General features: G+C 45.3%; 1 protein-coding gene across 2 annotated transcripts in view; it reads right to left on the bottom strand.

Moving 5' to 3' along the window:
- Tmem132d (transmembrane protein 132D) overlaps positions 1-19,369 on the bottom strand; it is a 647,297-nt gene that overhangs the window by 207,715 nt on the left and 420,213 nt on the right. The gene's annotated exons all lie outside the window — the stretch shown is intronic.

Here is a 19,369-nt window from a genome sequence, read left to right as displayed (position 1 = left end):
TTTACAAATAACCAAATCATAAAATGTTTTGGCTTTCGATGAACATAAGGGGCTGTGTCTAGACCACAGACAAACCCAGTGTTTCAGGAGACACCTCAGAAGGCCAGCTGTACATTGGGTTTTTTGTTTTTTTGTTTTTTTTTTGTTTTTTTCTTCTCTATTTTTCAGAGCTGGGGACCGAACCCAGGGCCTTGTGCTTGCTAGGCAAGCGCTCTACCACTGAGCTAAATCCCCAACCCCCAGCTGTACGTTGGTAACACCAGCACAATACGGGGGTGGGGGGAGTCTTGTCTCTAGATATTATAGGTTAGTTATTTAGTCTGGGATGTATGATGGCCATGAATTCAGTGTTCGAAGCATCCTTCCAGAGTCCACTGTAAAGCCACAATGGAGAACAGCTGATTTTTGAGAAGTAGAAAACTACTAGTATAGAACAATGTATACCCCATTAGATAACGGAAGGATGATGTACGGAGAGCGGGCCATTTGGGACCATTGCCCTGTTCGGGTAAGGGACAGTCACCTGAATACCACCCACAAGTTCCGGCCTACTGGCTTAAAGTTCTCCCCAGGTACTCAGATTCCAGGCATCCTGGACACCTGGTGTGCAGAGAGTACAGCAGACTCTAGGGGGCGTCATTCACAGACTCAATGCAATACCCACTTAAAGTGCACAAGGATGACATTCACATCTGTATGAGGCCACCCAGTCACCAGTGGCATGAATTAAATGACATCAGTGTGCCAAGTCTTTAGAGCCCTATATTTGTGAAGGGGGGGTCTAGACTTTGGGGTCACCCCAAGTTATAGTTTATATTTTTAACTGCCTATCAGGCTCCAAATAAACTTCATTTGGTGCTCGTGGGGAACTGAGGGGAGCCTAAAGATTCTTCATGTGTGCCTTTGAATTCTGACCTCCTCCCTAAGGTTTAGACACAGATAAGACAATAGGTGCAGCCATCACCTCCCCCTCGGAGCAGCTGCCTCTGTTTACATGGTGTTGCTGTTTAAAGCAAGCATCCTCAGCTCACTCGCACACCACAGTTAACTCCAGGCCTTCAGAGCCCCAGAGAGTCTGATTTTAAACTGATCTGCTGCGCCCGCTTGGTAACAATTGTCTTTACAACACCCCAGGGAGTCCTATCAGCACTCATGATTTAAACTGATACAGGGTACAGATGCGTGGTGAGAGCCAGGGGAAAAGTGGGGTTTTCCAATCCAGAGGTAATCATGAGCCCCTTCACTGAGGTTCCTAGGGGAAAAGGGAATTTGAAAAGGCATTAGATCCAGACTGTGTCCCCCAAATTTATATCACCCTGAGTGCCTCGACTTTTAAGCACTTGGAGATGGACATACTTAAGGATTCACAGAAGATGTAGGTAAGAGGTCAGTTATAGTCAAATTAAAACAGAGACTAGGCATCAACGATTCCAAGTAGATGAAGCCAGCTGTGCCTTATAAGTGACCTCAATCTCGTTTGAGTTATGTCTTGGATTATTTTTATTGATATAAACAAGAGTCACCTGAGAAGATAGAGCCCTGAACAATTGCCTCCGTCAGGCTGGCCTGTGGACAGGACTATAAAAGAATGTCTTGATTGGTGATTGATGTGGGAGGGCCAGGCTACCATGGGCGGCACCATTCCCTAGGTCCTGTGCTTATATACAAATGCTAGCCGAGCATGAGCCTGAGTGAGCCAGTAAGCAGCATTCCTCTATGATCTCTGCTTTTGAGTTCCTGCTTGAGTTCCTTCCTGACTCCCCCCAAGTAATAGACCCCCAAGTAATAGACCCCCAAGTAATAGACCCCCAAGTAATAGACCCCCAAGTAATAGACTGTAACCAGGAAGTAGCCAAATAAACCTTTTCCTTCCCAAGATGCTTTTGGTCGTGATGTTTATCACAGTAGTAGGAAAGTAAGCTAGAACAATTTGTAAACATAGACAAAATTTGACTACTTCTTGCAATAACGTCTTGTGGAAGAGCTGGACTATCACCCATAGAATCAGAAACTATAAACAGAAGGATAAAACGAATTAGGGATGTACCAACTAGCTAGACCAACACAAGCAACTGGATAACTATACTATCAAACATCTTCCCATCCAATCACACACTTCTTTACGTCCATGTTATGTCTCATAAAGTCCACCCTGCCCCCATGTCTCTCTGCAGAGTCCCTCATCCATGGCTAGCTATAGGGTTCAGAATGAACAAGCCTAACAGCTGAGCTGTGAACAAACACAGCTTTGGGACTCAACAGTCTGACAAGGTGAGGCTGACAAAGATTTCCATGGCATTAAAACATGAGCTAGCGGGGTTGGGGATTTAGCTCAGTGGTAGAGCGCTTGCCTAGCAAGTGAAGGCCCTGGGTTTGGTCCCCAGCTCCAGAAAAAAAAAAAAACAAAACCATGAGCTAGCTTGAAGCTTTCCTTATGGATAAAGACTTGAAATATTTATGACTTAGTTTACCTTTTAATCAGGTCCCAGTCCATTTGACACCTGGGTATTTAAGAGGAGATTTTTGTCTTGGAACCTGGAGGCCAGGACTGATGTGTAAGCCAGGAGGGATAGTTGCTTACTGGCTAGTTCTGCATGGCTTGCGCATGTCTAGGTCTACCAGGGCAGGGGTAGCACCACCCACAGTGGACTAGGCACTCCCACATCAACAATTAATCTCGAAAATGCCCAACAGACTTTCCCACAGGCCGATCTGATTGAGGCATTTTAAAAACTGAGTTCTCGGAAAACTCTATTTTGTACCAATTTGATAAAAAACAAACAAAACAAAACAAAACAACAACAACAAAAACTTAACCAAGATAGATAAGAGCACAAACACCCATGGAGGAAAAACCAGCAACGGGAAAGGAAAACCATGCTCTGTCTATGCTCACAGACAAAGGGATTTCCCCCACTTCTACTGGGTATCTGTCTGGTAACTGGTTTGGATTCATCCCACGGCCACTGAATTGTATCATTGTGGTGTGGTTTTGTCTGGTAAGCGTTAAGAAGAAGTAGTTGCTGACAGTCCATAACTGTGCAGGACTACATGAGCTGAATTCCCCTCTATGAAACTCTCTTGTGATTTTTTTCCCTTTTTACCCCTATTACTCTTTTCATGTGACCTCCTTTAATGAGTTGCTCTTATTTTCCAGGGCTAAGTGTGGTAATTAAAGCCCATAAAGGCATCTTGGAGTAAACTAAGAAAAAAAGATAGGAAATGCTATTTGTAGTTTATTTTTCCTTTGTAGGTGTGTGTGTGTGTGTGTGTGTGTGTGTGTGTGTGTGTGTGTGTGTGTGTGTATTGATAGTGGGGCATTTCTGTGACAGACCTGACCCTGTTTTGGGGAGGACTATGGAAGGACTTTGGAACTTAGGGGTAGAAGTACCATTGACTGTTGAGACCTCGGTGGACTTTTCTGTGGGAGCTTGGAAGATAAGAAGATAATATGAGAGCAGTGCAGAAGATGGAGACCTGGCTTGTGAAATTTCAAGGGGAAGCCTAAAGACTCTCTCTTGGGGCTGTTTGCTGTTTTGATTTAAGATTCTGTGGTTTTGGTTAGCTGGGGCTGAAGAATCAGCTGTGATTAACAAGATCCCAGAACTACTAAAGAGAAACCTTTGCATTACTGGGACAATTGATGCTGGTTTGCCGAAGCTAAGAAATTGGTGGTGATTAAGAAGAAGCCATTATCACTGAGGTGAAGTTCTCTGGCAAATGTTTCCTGAGAGCACTGAGAAGCTGTGTCCCAGAGGCAACCCTGGTTGTACCTCATGCTGCAGCTGGACGAGTCTGTATATAAGAGTCACCCAGGTGGTACTGGTTTTGAAAACATGAAGGGGTCAGTTGTATTAGCTGGTTTTGTGGGTCAACTTGACACAAGCTAAAGTCATCAGAGCCCTGGAAGAGAAAATGGCTTCATGAGATCTAGTTGTATGGCATTTTCTCAATTAGTGATTAATGGGAGAGGGTCCTGCCCATTGTGGGTGGTGCCATCCCTGGGCTGGTGCTCCTGGGCTCTATTAAGAAGGCAAAGCTGAGCAAACCAGGGAAGCAAGCCAGTAAGCAGACCCCTCCATGGAGTCTCTGCATCGGCTCCTGCCTCCAGGTTCCACTCCTGCTTGAGTGCCTGTCCTGACTTCCTCCAAGGATAAAGTACGATCTAGGAGTGTAAGCCTCCAAATAAACCTTCCCTCCCTAACTTGCTTTTGGGGCTTTGGGGTCGTGGTGTTTCTTTGCAGCAACAGAAACTCTGACTAAGATAAACAGGATCTTTCAATCATACCCAGAGCTCACCAAGATGGCTAGTCTTGTTATAGCCTGTTGTTCTGGAGAATCACCGATCTCTGCCTTCTGAAACTACAGGTAGGCCACCACACCCACACTTTGCATTCACGAGTATTTTGGGGGAATCCAAACTCGGGTCCTCAATGTTTTGCATAGCAAGTGACTTAACCCTCCAACCATCTCCCAGCCCTGTCTCTGCAGTCATTTTTTTTTTTATCAAAGTCAATGCATCATTATTTTGCAGTCTTCTCAGTCCATGCTGATGGGATGGACACGTTCCTGATGACTCTGTCATCCCACTGAACGACACTGAATGGCTGCAGGCTGTTTTAAAGCCTCGTTGAAATATTCTAAGTGAAACTTCAAGATACACTTGGGAACAATTAGCACCATGAGTCTCAAAGGAGAATAGCAATGAAAAGATGTGAAAGATGTTTTAAGGGCGAGCGCATGCCCGGGCCCAGCCTTTGAGGCTGACCATACCTACTATGTACTGTGTCCCTTCTGACCTCCCGGATACTGGGGAGCAGGCACCACCCAGCCCTCTTCAAACTAACTGAGGGCTGTCCTGATGCTCAGGTTCATTTAAAGTTTGCATCGCTGTTGAGTCCATTTCTCAGAGAGCAAATCAACGATTTTATAGGAAACCCGAGACAGATCATTTCCAAAAGAGCTTTGGGCTGCCACGGGAAATCAAAGTATGGGGTCTCATCCTATTTCACCCAACCCTACATTTGAAGGCTGCCAGCCCTAGGACAACTCTGGCCTCGGTTTCTGGCTGGTTTTAGATGGGAACATCGCCACCTTCATTTTCCAATCAGCTACTTGCAGGGCTCCATTTACTACTGAGAGAGGTTGCCAAACTGGGGCAGAGGAGGGCAGTTGTTATAAAAATGTGGCCACGTGCACCATAATAGTCTCATCTTTTCAATGGGGACACAAGCCACTGAAATATACAGTCAACACAAGTGGCTGGCTTGGTGAGATACGTTTTAAAAACCGATGCCTGACCCAGCTTTGGAGACAGGGACACATCAGATACACGAGTTCGAAGTGTTAGTTCTGTCACCACATTCCGGGGAATGCCTTAAGGAGATCATCAGGGATGGGGGGTGCAGGGAATCAGAGAGTTCCCCTGAGAATACTCTCTTAATTCCATCCCTGGATTCCTGTGAAGGATGCCAATCACAGGGATAAACCATGGAAATGTGCCTTGCAGGCATGGCTTTCCCATGTGAGTTCTCGTTTCTAAATACTTGTCCCCCTTCACCTGACCCCCCACCTTACTGGACTGCAGAGTCCAAAGCTGTAAGTCTGCATTTCTGCTGTGAACTACAGCATGCATGCGTATGTACACACACACACACACACACACACACACACACACTAATGCACACAAACACAAGTACACTAATATATACACAAACACACCTACAGCCACAGAATCAGACACCTGGGTGGCAAGCTTGACAGTTTGCACACATTAAGGACAGAGATAAGAGAAAGCTGAGGGAGGGGAGGTGTCTAGGAATCCAGGGAGAGTTCGAGGGCATAGGGAGTTCACATAAATGTGACACTGTATGCAGGCATGGAATTCTTCAAGAATATAGGTTTGGTTTTTAAAGGATAACCTCTATTAGTGGATTCTTGTCAGGTATTAAATCATATCTATGAGAAAAGTCCCTAATACAAAGTGATTTTAAAAACAAAACTCAGGGCCACTGAAATGGCTCAGTGGGTAACAGTCCTTATAGATACACCCTTAGGTGCCAGGGCTGATGACATGAATTCGATCTCCAGGACTCGCATGTAGGAGGAGAGAATCAACTCCTAAAAGCTGTCCTGTAATCTCCACAGGTGGGCTGTGGCACGTGCACACACACCTGTGCACACACACACCTGTGCACACACACACCTGTGCATACACACACACACCTGTGCACACACACACACCTGTGCACACACACACCTGTGCGCACACACACACACCTGTGCACACACACACACACCCGTGCACACACACCTGTGCACACACACACCTGTGCATACACAGACTGAATAAATGGACGTCATTTAAAAAGACGGATTCTAAGAGAGAGCTTTTTCATTCGGTTTAAAAAACATTCAGAAGGCATTTTCTTACAAGTAATCAAAATGCACCTTATACTCTTTGCGATCTGGACCCAAGAGGATATAATAACGTGTCATTTACACCAGACTTTGAGAAGTAAGGTGTACTTTTTCTAAATTACACACAGCTGTGAGCTGTCGTGTCGGTGCTGGGAATTGAATTCAGGTCCTCTGGAAGAGCAGTCCGTACTCTTAACCACTGAATCACCATCACTCCAGCCCCCATAAGGTGCATTCTACAAAATTTTAAAAAATGAACAAACTAATTATCTCTAGGGTCATTGGGCCGAGGCATTTTCCAAGAAATGACTGACTTCCTACAGGAAATGACTCTAGCAGGTCTGTCAGTGAAGCCTCCATTGTCATCCTATTGATAATTAAGACTGCTCTTTGGAACATCGGCCAAGATAATTGCCATTTCCTTTGTGGTTGTCACAGCACAGTCTTTCCCGCCTTGGCTGGGCTACCCTGATGCAGCGTGGTACCTCTCCACAGAGTTGAGTCCCAGAAAGAAGTTAAATGTAAGCCCAGCACAGGCCCACTCGGACTCCTAAGCTTTATCCACATTCGTGTGTGTGTGCACGGAAATGCCTGCATGTCTGTATGTGGGTGCGTGCCCTTTGTTCATTCATGTATGCATATACGCATGTGTATGCTGGCATGTGTCCATGTGTTTGTATGTGTGTATGTGCATGCACACATGCATGCTTGTCTCTCTGTGTTATGCCTATGGGTATGTATGTATGCACCATGATAAGTGTTGGTCTGCAGGCCCATCACCACTATCCAGACCCTTCTGTTCTGTTTTTACCTCTTCCCTTTCACAGCCAAACCTGCTTGCCTTCTGCTCCACATCCCTCGTCCCTGGCATCTGCTATTCTCTCCTGTACACCCAAATCCTCCTAATTCCAAATGGGACGTGTGAATGGGCTTTTGTTTATTTCTCTTATTTTTCTACTTGAGACGGTCACACTCTCTCGACAAGGCTGGCCTTAAATTCACTATGTAGCTTTGAACTCTTTCCTTCTGAGTGCCAGGATTGTAACTGCGTGCCATCATACCTGGCTTGGGTGGTGCTAGCGCTCAAACCCAGGCCTTCCTGCATGTTAGGCAAACATTCTACCAACTGAGCCATGCCCCAGCCCACAGAAGACACACTGATATCCCATTTAAAATGGTTGTGAGGCACCATGTAGTTGCTGGGAATTGAACTCAGTACCTTTAGAAGAGCAGTCAGTGCTCTTAACTTCTGAACCATCTCACCCACCCTATGAATGGGATTGTACAGGATGGGGGACCTTCTAGAATTACTTATTTTTTCAACAATTGTAATATATTTTGAGCATGCTTCAAGCTTCTGGGTATATTCACTGTTCATTCCCTCTTATTCCTAGAGTGATTATTTTTTACTTTTTATTTATGAGATTATAATAAAATCACATTTCATTTTTCCCTTCCCTCCCTCCAAACCTTCCATAGACCCCCTCCTCTCCTTGCCCTGTTTCAAAGGGCCTCTTTTTTCCATTAAAGTCTGTATGATGTTACTTACATGTATGCTTCCAGGGCTATTTGGTACTGAATAATCAATCAATCACTTGGTGTGCTCTTCCCTGGGGAAGACTCTTTTCCCCCCTCTCAGCATGCCTTTAGCGACTTGTAGCTCTTTATGTATGGTTGAGGCTTAAAGAAAAAGATGCATTTATTATGTATACAGTATTCTGCCTGCATGTACACCAGCAGGCAAGAAGAGGGCACCAGATCTCATTATAGATCATTGTGAGCCACCATGTGCTTGCTGGGACCTGAACTCAGGACCTCTGGAAGAGCAGCCAGTGCTCTTAACCACTGAGCCATCTCTCCAGCCCAGGTTGAGGCTTTAAAAGCTCTCCCCCATCCATGTTAGCATGTCTGCTATGATTCTCCTTGCTCAGCTCATGTTCAGGAAGTCACATGGGTAAGACTTCATGCCTGTGGCTTCTAATAATGTCAGATTATTCATTTTTAAGAAAAAAATTCTGCTGTTGAACCACTTGAGGGTTGTTTGAATGGATCATCTAGTAAGGGATAAAGTATGCACTATCTCCATTCGAAAGAGCTCCTTTGGGGCAGGAGAAATCACAACCCATACGGCCATGTGCTTGCTCACCCTGATAAATGGTTAAGAGGAAGGAGACATAGCTTACACATCAAGTAATTCCTGAAAGTCTGGTGCACTGTTTATCTCAACATACTCCCCTCAGGCACCCTTTGTTTTCAAACTAATGTTGCTACCAAGAACTCCTGGTACATAATGAAGGAGTAACTATTAATTATCAACCTTGATTTAGAATTGCCCAGGAGATAAACCTCTGCATCTGAGAAGGTTCTGAAAGACCCATCCTCAGTGTGGACAGCATCACTCCATGGGCTAAGGCCCCAGACTACAGCAAAAGGGGAAAGTGAGCTGAGCACCAGCATTGCCTCTCTCTGCTTCCTGACTGTGGATACAATGTGACCATCTACCTCATGCTCCTGCCTAAGTGATAGACTGTATCCCTCAACTCTGTGACGATATAAACCCTCCCTACCATAATTTTTTTTAAATCCCAACAACCTTAAAGTAACTAATATAAATAACAAAACTTTACCACTTTAACAGCATCCCTGAGGATCCCACCTACTTCTCCACCCCAGCCTTGCAAGAGCTTAAGAGTTTATGTGATCTCAGCACATGTGAGTTTTGTCTGCTTCAGCTTCTTACGTAAACTAACACTGCACCCTCCTGTGTCTGGCTCTTTTCACTTAACACGATATATTGTCACATGCAGTGGTACACCATCAACAACCACTGCTGTATAGTACTCCAGTGTGAGACAGTACTGTAGTGGCGGTCTGGGTTTTCCCACTGGTAAACATGGCAGGGGTCCTGAAGTGGGTTGACACTCTGAGCATCCCGGAGCCAAATTTCACTAACACATACGCGCTGTCTCTTCTCATCCTTCCTCAGCTGGGTAACTGCTATCTACTCTGAAACACAAGGGCATTCTTGGAAAAGCTGTTGATGGCTGTCTGAACACTTGTGGAACCCTCTTAAATTTCAAAACCCATTGACACTTCCATTCTGCTTCCAAAAGAACTTAGAGTCCACAGTCCATTTATAGCCTCCCACTCCCGTCTGGTAATCAAACATCATCTCAGGAGCCGGTTTACAAGGCTCCTTCTCCGAATTTGCCACCTTTCAAGTCCTAGCCATTTTAATCAAGCGTAGAGCACCTGATCACAGTTCTCTGAGCACTAAAATCCCTTCCAGTCCATTAAGTTGACAAGGGGGACTCAATTACTGAGTATTACCGTAATCATCATCGAGAAGTGTCTGCAGGCAATACTTACAGCTCAGAGGTTTGCCCCAGCAAAAACACTAACCACTGGTTGTCCATTGTATTAAAACACAGAGCTAGACAGACATCCCTCTATTAGGATGACTCCCAGGTAAGGGTGCATTGGAAGAGCCCAGCCCAAGCACCGCGGCTGGGTTGTTCCATGACAGACAACACAAGGGCCTGGATCTCCACCATGAAATAAACATTGACTGGATGGAAGTGGCTGAAAGGTGAAGGGAAGCGGGAGAGAACTGATTCCCAGGACAAGGACTATCTACCACGAGTCCATGTACAATTTTTATGGTGAATAAATGACAGGCAGAGGGGGTGGCAGTCTTTGCATCTCAACTTTTGCTGCCTTGTTGAGAATTTTGGTGACTAGGTCGTCACCAGAGTTAGCTTCAGCTGTCAACTTGACACAACCCAGAGTCACCTGCGAAGAATGAACCCCAACTGTCAGAGTCAACTTGCCTTGAACTGGTCTGTGTTTGTGGCTGTGAAGCATATGCTTGATTAATAACTGATGTGGGAGGATCCAGCTTATTGAAGTCAGTACCACTCTGGGCTGGTGGTCCTGGGTGCTCTAAGAAAGCAGGCTACATAAACCATGGGAAGCAAGCCAGTGAGCAGCATTCCTCGATGGCCTCTGCTTCCTCTAGGTTTCCTGCTCTGGCTTTCCTAGATGATGAACTACGAGGTGTAAGGTGAAAATAGACCTTTTCCTCCCCAAGTTACTTTTGGTCATGGCATTTATCACAGCAACAGAAACCTAATTATAAGTCATTGCTCATCTTTCGCGAGCTTCATGTAAAACTACTTCATTCATGGCGCTGTCAAAGTACCTTTCTGGAATGTTCTAAGGTAGGCAATGGCCACGTCTATGTAAGATGTAGTTCTACATGTCTTGAACCCACTCTGACGCTGGTATGGCTCACTTTGTCAACTTGAAGGCATCTGGGATTGATTACGAGATGGACCTGTGGGTGGGTCTGTGAGGACATTTTTCAGGAAGGATTGCTTGGAGTAGCCAGGATCCTCCACCAGGATGGGAGGCACCTTCCAGCAGAAGCAATAGCCTAGATATGAAGAAGGGTACTTTTGAGGACACCTATTTGTGCTTAGTGCTGCTGTCCTCAGCTGACATGAGAGCACACATTCTTTGACCTTCTGATACAAACCAAATATGAGCACCTCTTCAGGAATCTTCTAGAGCGGTGGCTTCCAACCTTTCTAATGCTCCATACAGTTCCTCACGGTGTGGTGACCCCCCCAACCATAAAACTTTTTATTGCTACTTCATGACTATAGTTTTGCTACCATTAATAATTATGATATATAGAATATCTGATATGGGACCCCTGCAAAAGGGTTGTTCAACCTATGGTCATGACCATAGGTTAAGAATCACCACTCTAGACCTTTGATACCAGAATAGGACTTGGAGGTATTTGTTCTCATGAACTGAGCACTCAATGGGTTCTTAGCCTTTTTAGCATGTAGATGACCTGTATAGGACTTCCCAGCATGCAATGTATAACCCATTTTAGAGAATTCTTCTTGACATATTCATTCTGTTGGTTCTGTCCCCTTAGAGAACTCTGACTTAGGTAGATGCTGTCGCGTCCCTGAGTCTCTTGTTGAAAATTATCTACAGTGTTTCGAGTCAGTAAAAATGAGAATGGATGAACGTATACTCAGATATCATCCTCTGACACTGTTCCCTAACCCCCAAGAGTCATCCACGGCTAGATGTTTGGATTTCTTTGTGGCTGTCAGCACCAGGGCAGTCTGTTACCCTCTTGGGATTTTTGTATAACTTTCATTCAGTCTGGTTTCTATTGGTCAAGGCTGAATCCTCAAGGGCTCCTCTGTCTATTGCAGAGAATTAATGACCTTTGGGGTTGCTGAAGTGTCTAAACTGTAGACCCGAAGCTGGGTCGCCAGCTTCCAGGAATAAATGCTCAGACAGCACTGTAGACCTACCCTGGTCTCTACTCAAATCTGTGTGATTCAACAGATTATACGGTGGCGAGGAACAATCCGTGAATCCGTCAGCTTCAGTCTGCACCAGCAATCCCATGTGCCCAAGTCCAGATGGAAACCCCAGTCCAGATTTGCTGACACGCATTTGATTAAGGTGCCTCAACTCGCAGGCAGGGATGGGGGAGGTCTTCTCTCCAACTCCAAAGGGGTTTCTGGGAAATGTGAGTCACACCAGAACGATGGGTTCCACTATTGCATCCCACTTCAATTTGGTCAAATAGGATGTTTTGGGAGGAAGTGTGTATACTCCCATCAAAACAGAACTGCTTGGTGGTCCTTGAAAATCCCTACTCTTTTATTACCACCAACTCTATACACATCCTTCTTTGAAGGTGAGAGTTTTTCTCAACGGAAGGATGATCCTTTGTACATTTATGACCAGAACCTAAAATGACACACAGAGGAGCCTGAGGAGATGGCTCTATGAGAAACAAGGCAAGACGGCTTGCCTTGTTAGCATGGGGACTCAAGTTCGTGGCCAGAGTCCATGCTTTAGAAGCTGAGCACAGCGAGCAGTTTCTATAATCTCAGTTCTGGGTAGGTAGAGACAGACGGATGACTGGTTCTTTCCAGACTAGATGAATTAGCAAGGTCTAGGTAAAAAGATGAGAGACCCAACCTCAAGGGACAGGGTGGAAGCCTCTTGAGGAATGACAGTTGGCACTGTCCTCTAGCATCCACATCTGTATACACCTGTGCAAATGTGCATGTGTGCACACTTACACATAGGCTCTTGGGCGGGAAATTATCGCTGAGCACAGCACCAAATCTGCATAGGAGAGATCTGAGAACATGTCTGCCCATAGGGGCAGAAGGGAGGACTGGTGGGATTGGCACTGAACGTGCCCAGGGGCCAATTTAATTAGCAAAACCTTCGCTAAAATAATGAAAGTGCAGTATTTTGTGTAAGAAAAGAAAATTCAGTCTCCAGCTGCCAGGTCCAGGGTTGGAAATTCAGAAGAGCTTCTTGGAAGTTTAAGAGTTAACCAAACGAGCCAGGCATAGTGGCCCGTGACTTTAATAAGCCACACTCAGGAGGCAGAAACAAGGGCATCTCAGTGAGTCCGAGGCCAGCCTGGTCTATGTAGCAAGTTCCAGGATAGCCAGGGATATATAGTGAGACCTGTCTCAAAAAAAAAAAAAGTGAATTAAAATGAATCAGATTAGTGAAAATAGAGACAGCTGGTTTCAAACCTCACCCTGATAGAATGGGATGTGCTAGAGATCAACTCTAAGCTTCATTCATTCATTCTCTCCAGGTAAAAATGTCACCCTGGTCCCTGGCTTCTGGACAAATGAAATGGCAGTACTCTGCGCTTTCATGGCTGTGTACGGATAGTGAGGCCTTCCCAGATGGTCTGCTCCTAACTTCCTGTTACTTTAAGCATAAGACCCATCTGCTTCTTGAGCCAAGATGGAGATCTCGGAGTCAGGCTGGCTGGCCTGCCCCATGTCTCCTAATGCAAGATTACATTTTGAAAGCCTCTCTTATCCAGCTGTGTTGTGCATTCGCTGAGGTCTCAAGCCTCAGACAGGGTCCCCCTGACTTCCCCACCCATTTAGACCATCTGAGTACACGCTGGCCCCTTAGATGAAGGACCCTATTTAAGAATTATGCTGCTGTTGTTGTTGGAGGTGGGGTCATGTGGATCTTACACTGGTCTCAAACTTGCTAGGCAGCCAAGGATAAACTTAAACCCCTTGCCTTCATTTCTGGAGTAGTGGGATGATAGCCATATGTCACGGTGCCTGGCTCCTATTTAAGATCTGGGGATATTAAGAAGAAATTAGCTCTCTAGTTTACTAGATTGGAGGCAATCAGGCTCCTTATAGGAGGGTGCTTTGCTTACCCATGGTTAGAGGCAGATCAGTGCATATCAAATGCTCACGATTAGGTAAACATCTTCCAACATACAGGCTTCCCGAGCCATCTTCCAAATGAGCACTTAAAACTGCTACAGGGCTTTGGAGGCATCCTGTATCTCAGACTTATGTGGACGGAGAGTTCCATGCCTTTATTCCCAGTGACCTGAAAGTAAGCAGACAGTTCCTCTGCATCCCACCCACCTACAGCCCTGTAATTGTTATCTCAATGTCTGCTTGGTTTTTTGAGAGAACAAGGCTTAAAAAAAAAAACTCCCCCCTCTCTCTTTCTCTCTTTTAAATATGCAGCAAGAATTAGTTGGGAACACAAATCAAATCTCTGATGCTCTGACAGGATGGTAAGAAGACAAGATTAACTGCCGGGATGGTTCGCCATCTCATCTTTAGGTTCAATAATTTAGAGCTTGGATTGTTTACACAGAAGACAAACAATATCTTGTGCTGCATATTTTATGATTGCATTTCAGAGCGCAATAAGCCACAGCCAACCGCTAGTGCATACTTAACTATTCTCTAGAGAGAGCTATTAGGGAAAAGGCTGGGATCAACCCTGACACCCGAGGCAGAGGCTCAGTCGGGATCAGCACCCGAGGGTGAGCCTCGGACCCTCCCAATTAACTTTGTCAGGAGTCAGAGCGCTTAGCAAGAAACAGTTTCCAGGCTGCCCTGGATCTGCCTCTGAAGAACTCTTCCAGACTGGCCGACTAGGAGGTGTGTATATTTATTTATTTAAGGTTTATTTTTATTTTATGCGTGTGGGTGTTTTGCCTGCATATGTGTCTGCGAATCGCATTCATACGTTGTCCTTGCAAGTCAAAAGAGGGTGTCAGATCCCCTGGACCTAGGCTTACGGATGGTTGTGAGTCATGTGGGTGCTGGGAATCAAACCCAGGTCTTCTAGAAGAGCAGCCAGTGCTCTTAACCGTTGAGCCATCTCTCCAGTCCTGAGGCATACTCTCTTGATAGCTCATTGCTACAGGGACTTGTGTGATCACCTGACATATGGGCTACACACACACACACACACACCAGCCTATTGACACTGGGATCCCTGATACCTGGGTAAGAACTCCATCGGTCCCAGATTTTTGGGAAAAGTGTCTGTTGCTAAGGGATCATATGATGAAAACATAGTGACTATGCCTCTCAGGCCCAGGGTAGCGTGATCACAGCATCACCGACATGGTGGGAGAAACCAACTAGGATAGATGCTGTCTTAGTCCTTTTTCTATGGTTGACATAAAAACACCAAGGCTGAGGCAACTTACACGGGGGAGGACTTATTTGGGATTACAGTTCCAGAGACGAGAGTCCATGGCTATCTTGTGTGTGGCTACAGGAGCAAAGGTGGAGGAGGTGGGGATGGAACGGGAAAGTAGGAGTGGGAGGGGGCAGTAAAGCAGGAGCAGGGGCAGGGACAGGGAGGACTGAGAGGGGTGGTTGAGAGCTCACATTTTAAACTCTAAACAGGAAGGAGAGGGAGATATAGAGAGGGAGGGAGAGAGGAAGGAAGGGGGAGAGAGGGAGGGAGTGATGGAGGAAGAGAGAGAGAGAGAGAGAGGGAGAGGGAGGGAGAGAGAGAGAGAGAGAGAGAGAGAGAGAGAGGGAGGGAGGGAGAGAGAGAGAGAGAGAACGAACGAACACTGGAAATGACAGGGACCTTTGAAACTTCAAGCCCCGCCCTCAGTAACATGGTAACATACTTCCCCAGTAAGTCTGTATCTCTAGACCTCTGAGTCAGTGGTAGCAACCATGGACTAAGTGTTCAAAGGCCAGTGCCAACAGGCGGCATCTCACTCAAACCATCACAAACACTAATGCCACAGCTGACAGTGACGCTAGCTGTAGCTCCAATGTCAGTAGCAGAGTTACAGAGTGGCACGAGTGGCCCTGTGGGCACTGGGGATTGAACTGAGGTCCTCTGCAAGAGCAGCCAGTGCTTCTAACGACTGAGTGATTTCTGCAGCCTCACAGAGTAGCTGAGGCAGCAGGTGTATTTGAAGTCTTTTCATGGGCGCGTCCCACTTTCCCTAACAGTCACTGCTAAGGGTGCATCGCCACTGTAGAATTTTCCTCATGCGTGCCTACTCATTCCTGAGGCCTCGCTGTCACTGCCAGCCTGTCACCGAGGATATAACGCACACTCGCTAGGAGGTAGCATCTTGTGTCTGCGATGTACCTGTTCCAAACATCTCAGATGCATAACTCACTCAAGATTCACACATATTATGGGGGATAGAGCTAGAGTGGACAGAAAGCAAGAGAGGGAAGGGAGGGGAGAGGGGGAAGGACAGGAAGAGGGAGAGAACACTGGATGGGAACATCTCTATTTGGAGAGCTAGAAGAAGAGGAGACATGTAAAGGCCAGAAGTTGATGAAATGTTCTCACTGAGGTCTAGACTAGAGAGCTGGGACACAAGGCCCTTCCTTCCCCAGCTCCATGAAGTGACAGCACCCAGAATTCTTCCTTGTCCCTGTGGACTAAGGGTTTATTAGAACTGAGAAAGCATTAGATTTAGGGCTGGTTATATTTAAACATGTCCAGGGTGGATTTCTCAGAATCCCTACCCTGGCTCCTAACCCAGAGATTTGGATTAAGTTGTCCTGGGAAGTGGAGCTTTGTAAAAGTTCCAGGAACCTGGAGGCCAAGGTGTCAGGAATATTGGAGGTGATACAAAATCTACCCCACCCCCACTTCTCCAGCAAACTCTGATTTTGCAGGTCTGTGTATGTATGCACAGGAAATGTAGGCTTGCTGAGCAAGTGCTGTCTCCTGGCCAGCCTGGGATTGTGATATGCCCCTGCCTCATGGATGAGCTGAGAAGGAACAACCTTCATTTGTGCTGTCAGAAGAGAAACCCTTCTACCCCAAGGTGACTGACTTGGGAGCCTATAGAGTTGAGAGATCTTTTTTTTTTTTTTTTTTTTTTTTTTTTTTTTTTTTTTTTTTTTTCCCCACGGGCTTATAATTTTTTATTAACTTGAGTATTTCTTATATACATTTCGAGTGTTATTCCCTTTCCCGGTTTCCGGGCAAACATCCCCCTCCCCCCTCCCCTTCCTTATGGGTGTTCCCCTCCCAACCCTCCCCCCATTGCCGCCCTCCCCCCATAGACTAGTTCACTGGGGGTTCAGTCTTAGCAGGACCCAGGGCTTCCCCTTCCACTGGTGCTCTTACTAGGATATTCATTGCTACCTATGGGGTCAGGGTCCAGGGTCAGTCCATGTATAGTCTTTAGGTAGTGGCTTAGTCCCTGGAAGCTCTGGTTGCTTGGCATTGTTGTACTTTTGGGGTCTCGAGCCCCTTCAAGCTCTTCCGGTTCTTTCTCTGATTCCTTCAATAGGGGACCTATTCTCAGTTCAGTGGTTTGCTGCTGGCATTCGCCTCTATATTTGCTGTATTCTGGCTGTGTCTCTCAGGAGCGATCTACATCCGGCTCCTGTCGGTCTGCACTTCTTTGCTTCATCCATCTTGTCTAATTGGGTGGCTGTATATGTATGGGCCACATGTGGGGCAGGCTCTGAATGGGTGTTCCTTCAGTCTCTGTTTTAATCTTTGCCTCTCCCTTCCCTGCCAAGAGTATTCTTTTTCCTCATTTAAAGAAGGAGTGAAGCATTCACATTTTGATCATCCGTCTTGAGTTTCGTTTGTTCTAGGGATCTAGGGTAATTCAAGCATTTGGGCTAATAGCCACTTATCAATGAGTGCATACCATGTATGTCTTTCTGTGATTGGGTTAGCTCACTCAGGATGATGTTTTCCAGTTCCAACCATTTGCCTACGAATTTCATAAACTCGTTGTTTTTGATAGCTGAGTAATATTCCATTGTGTAGATGTACCACATTTTCTGTATCCATTCCTCTGTGGAAGGGCATCTGGGTTCTTTCCATTTTCTGGCTATTATAAATAAGGCTGCGATGAACATAGTGGAGCACGTGTCTCTTTTATATGTTGAGGCATCTTTTGGGTATATGCCCAAGAGAGGTATAGCTGGATCCTCAGGCAGTTCAATGTCCAATTTTCTGAGGAACCTCCAGACTGATTTCCAGAATGGTTTTACCAGTCTGCAATCCCACCAACAATGGAGGAGTGTTCCTCTTTCTCCACATCCTCGCCAGCATCTGCTGTCACCTGAGTTTTTGATCTTAGCCAATCGCACTGGTGTGAGGTGAAATCTCAGGGTTGTTTTGATTTGCATTTCCCTTATGACTAAAGATGTTGAACATTTCTTTAGGTGTTTCTCAGCCATTCGGCATTCCTCAGCTGTGAATTCTTTGTTTAGCTCTGAACCCCATTTTTTAATAGGGTTATTTGTTTCCCTGCGGTCTAACTTCTTGAGTTCTTTGTATATTTTGGAAATAAGGCCTCTATCTGTTGTAGGATTGGTAAAGATCTTTTCCCAATCTGTTGGTTGCCGTTTTGTCCTAACCACAGTGTCCTTTGCCTTACAGAAGCTTTGCAGTTTTATGAGATCCCATTTGTCGATTCTTGATCTTAGAGCATAAGCCATTGGTGTTTTGTTCAGGAAATTTTTTCCAGTGCCCATGTGTTCCAGATGCTTCCCTAGTTTTTCTTCTATTAGTTTGAGTGTGTCTGGTTTGATGTGGAGGTCCTTGATCCACTTGGACTTAAGCTTTGTACAGGGTGATAAGGATGGATCGATCTGCATTCTTCTACATGTTGCCCTCCAGTTGAACCAGCACCATTTGCTGAAAATGCTATCTTTTTTCCATTGGATGGTTTTGGCTCCTTTGTCAAAAATCAAGTGACCATAGGTGTGTGTGTTCATTTCTGGATCTTCAATTCTATTCCATTGGTCTATCTGTCTGTCTCTGTACCAATACCATGCAGTTTTTATCACTATTGCTCTGTAATACTGCTTGAGTTCAGGGATAGTGATTCCCCCTGAAGTCCTTTTATTGTTGAGGATAGCTTTAGCTATCCTGGGTTTTTTGTTATTCCAGATGAATTTGCAAATTGTTCTGTCTAACTCTTTGAAGAATTGGATTGGTATTTTGATGGGGATTGCATTGAATCTGTAGATTGCTTTTGGTAAAATGGCCATTTTTACCATATTAATCCTGCCAATCCATGAGCATGGGAGATCTTTCCATCTTCTGAGGTCTTCTTCAATTTCTTTCCTCAGTGTCTTGAAGTTCTTATTGTACAGATCTTTTACTTGCTTGGTTAAAGTCACACCGAGGTACTTTATATTATTTGGGTCTATTATGAAGGGTGTCGTTTCCCTAATTTCTTTCTCGGCTTGTTTCTCTTTTGTATAGAGGAAGGCAACTGATTTATTTGAGTTAATTTTATACCCAGCCACTTTGCTGAAGTTGTTTATCAGCTTTAGTAGTTCTCTGGTGGAACTTTTGGGATCACTTAAATATACTATCATGTCATCTGCAAATAGTGATATTTTGACCTCTTCTTTTCCGATCTGTATCCCTTTGATCTCCTTTTGTTGTCTGATTGCTCTGGCTAGAACTTCAAGAACTATATTGAATAAGTAGGGAGAGAGTGGGCAGCCTTGTCTAGTCCCTGATTTTAGTGGGATTGCTTCAAGTTTCTCTCCATTTAGTTTAATGTTAGCAACTGGTTTGCTGTATATGGCTTTTACTATGTTTAGGTATGGGCCTTGAATTCCTATTCTTTCCAGGA

The sequence above is a fragment of the Rattus norvegicus genome, chromosome 12 (assembly GCF_036323735.1).
Source record: "Rattus norvegicus strain BN/NHsdMcwi chromosome 12, GRCr8, whole genome shotgun sequence".
NCBI classification, from domain to species: Eukaryota; Metazoa; Chordata; class Mammalia; order Rodentia; family Muridae; genus Rattus; species Rattus norvegicus.
Note: the sequence above shows the minus strand (reverse complement) of the source record. Positions and strands in the feature narration are given on the sequence as shown.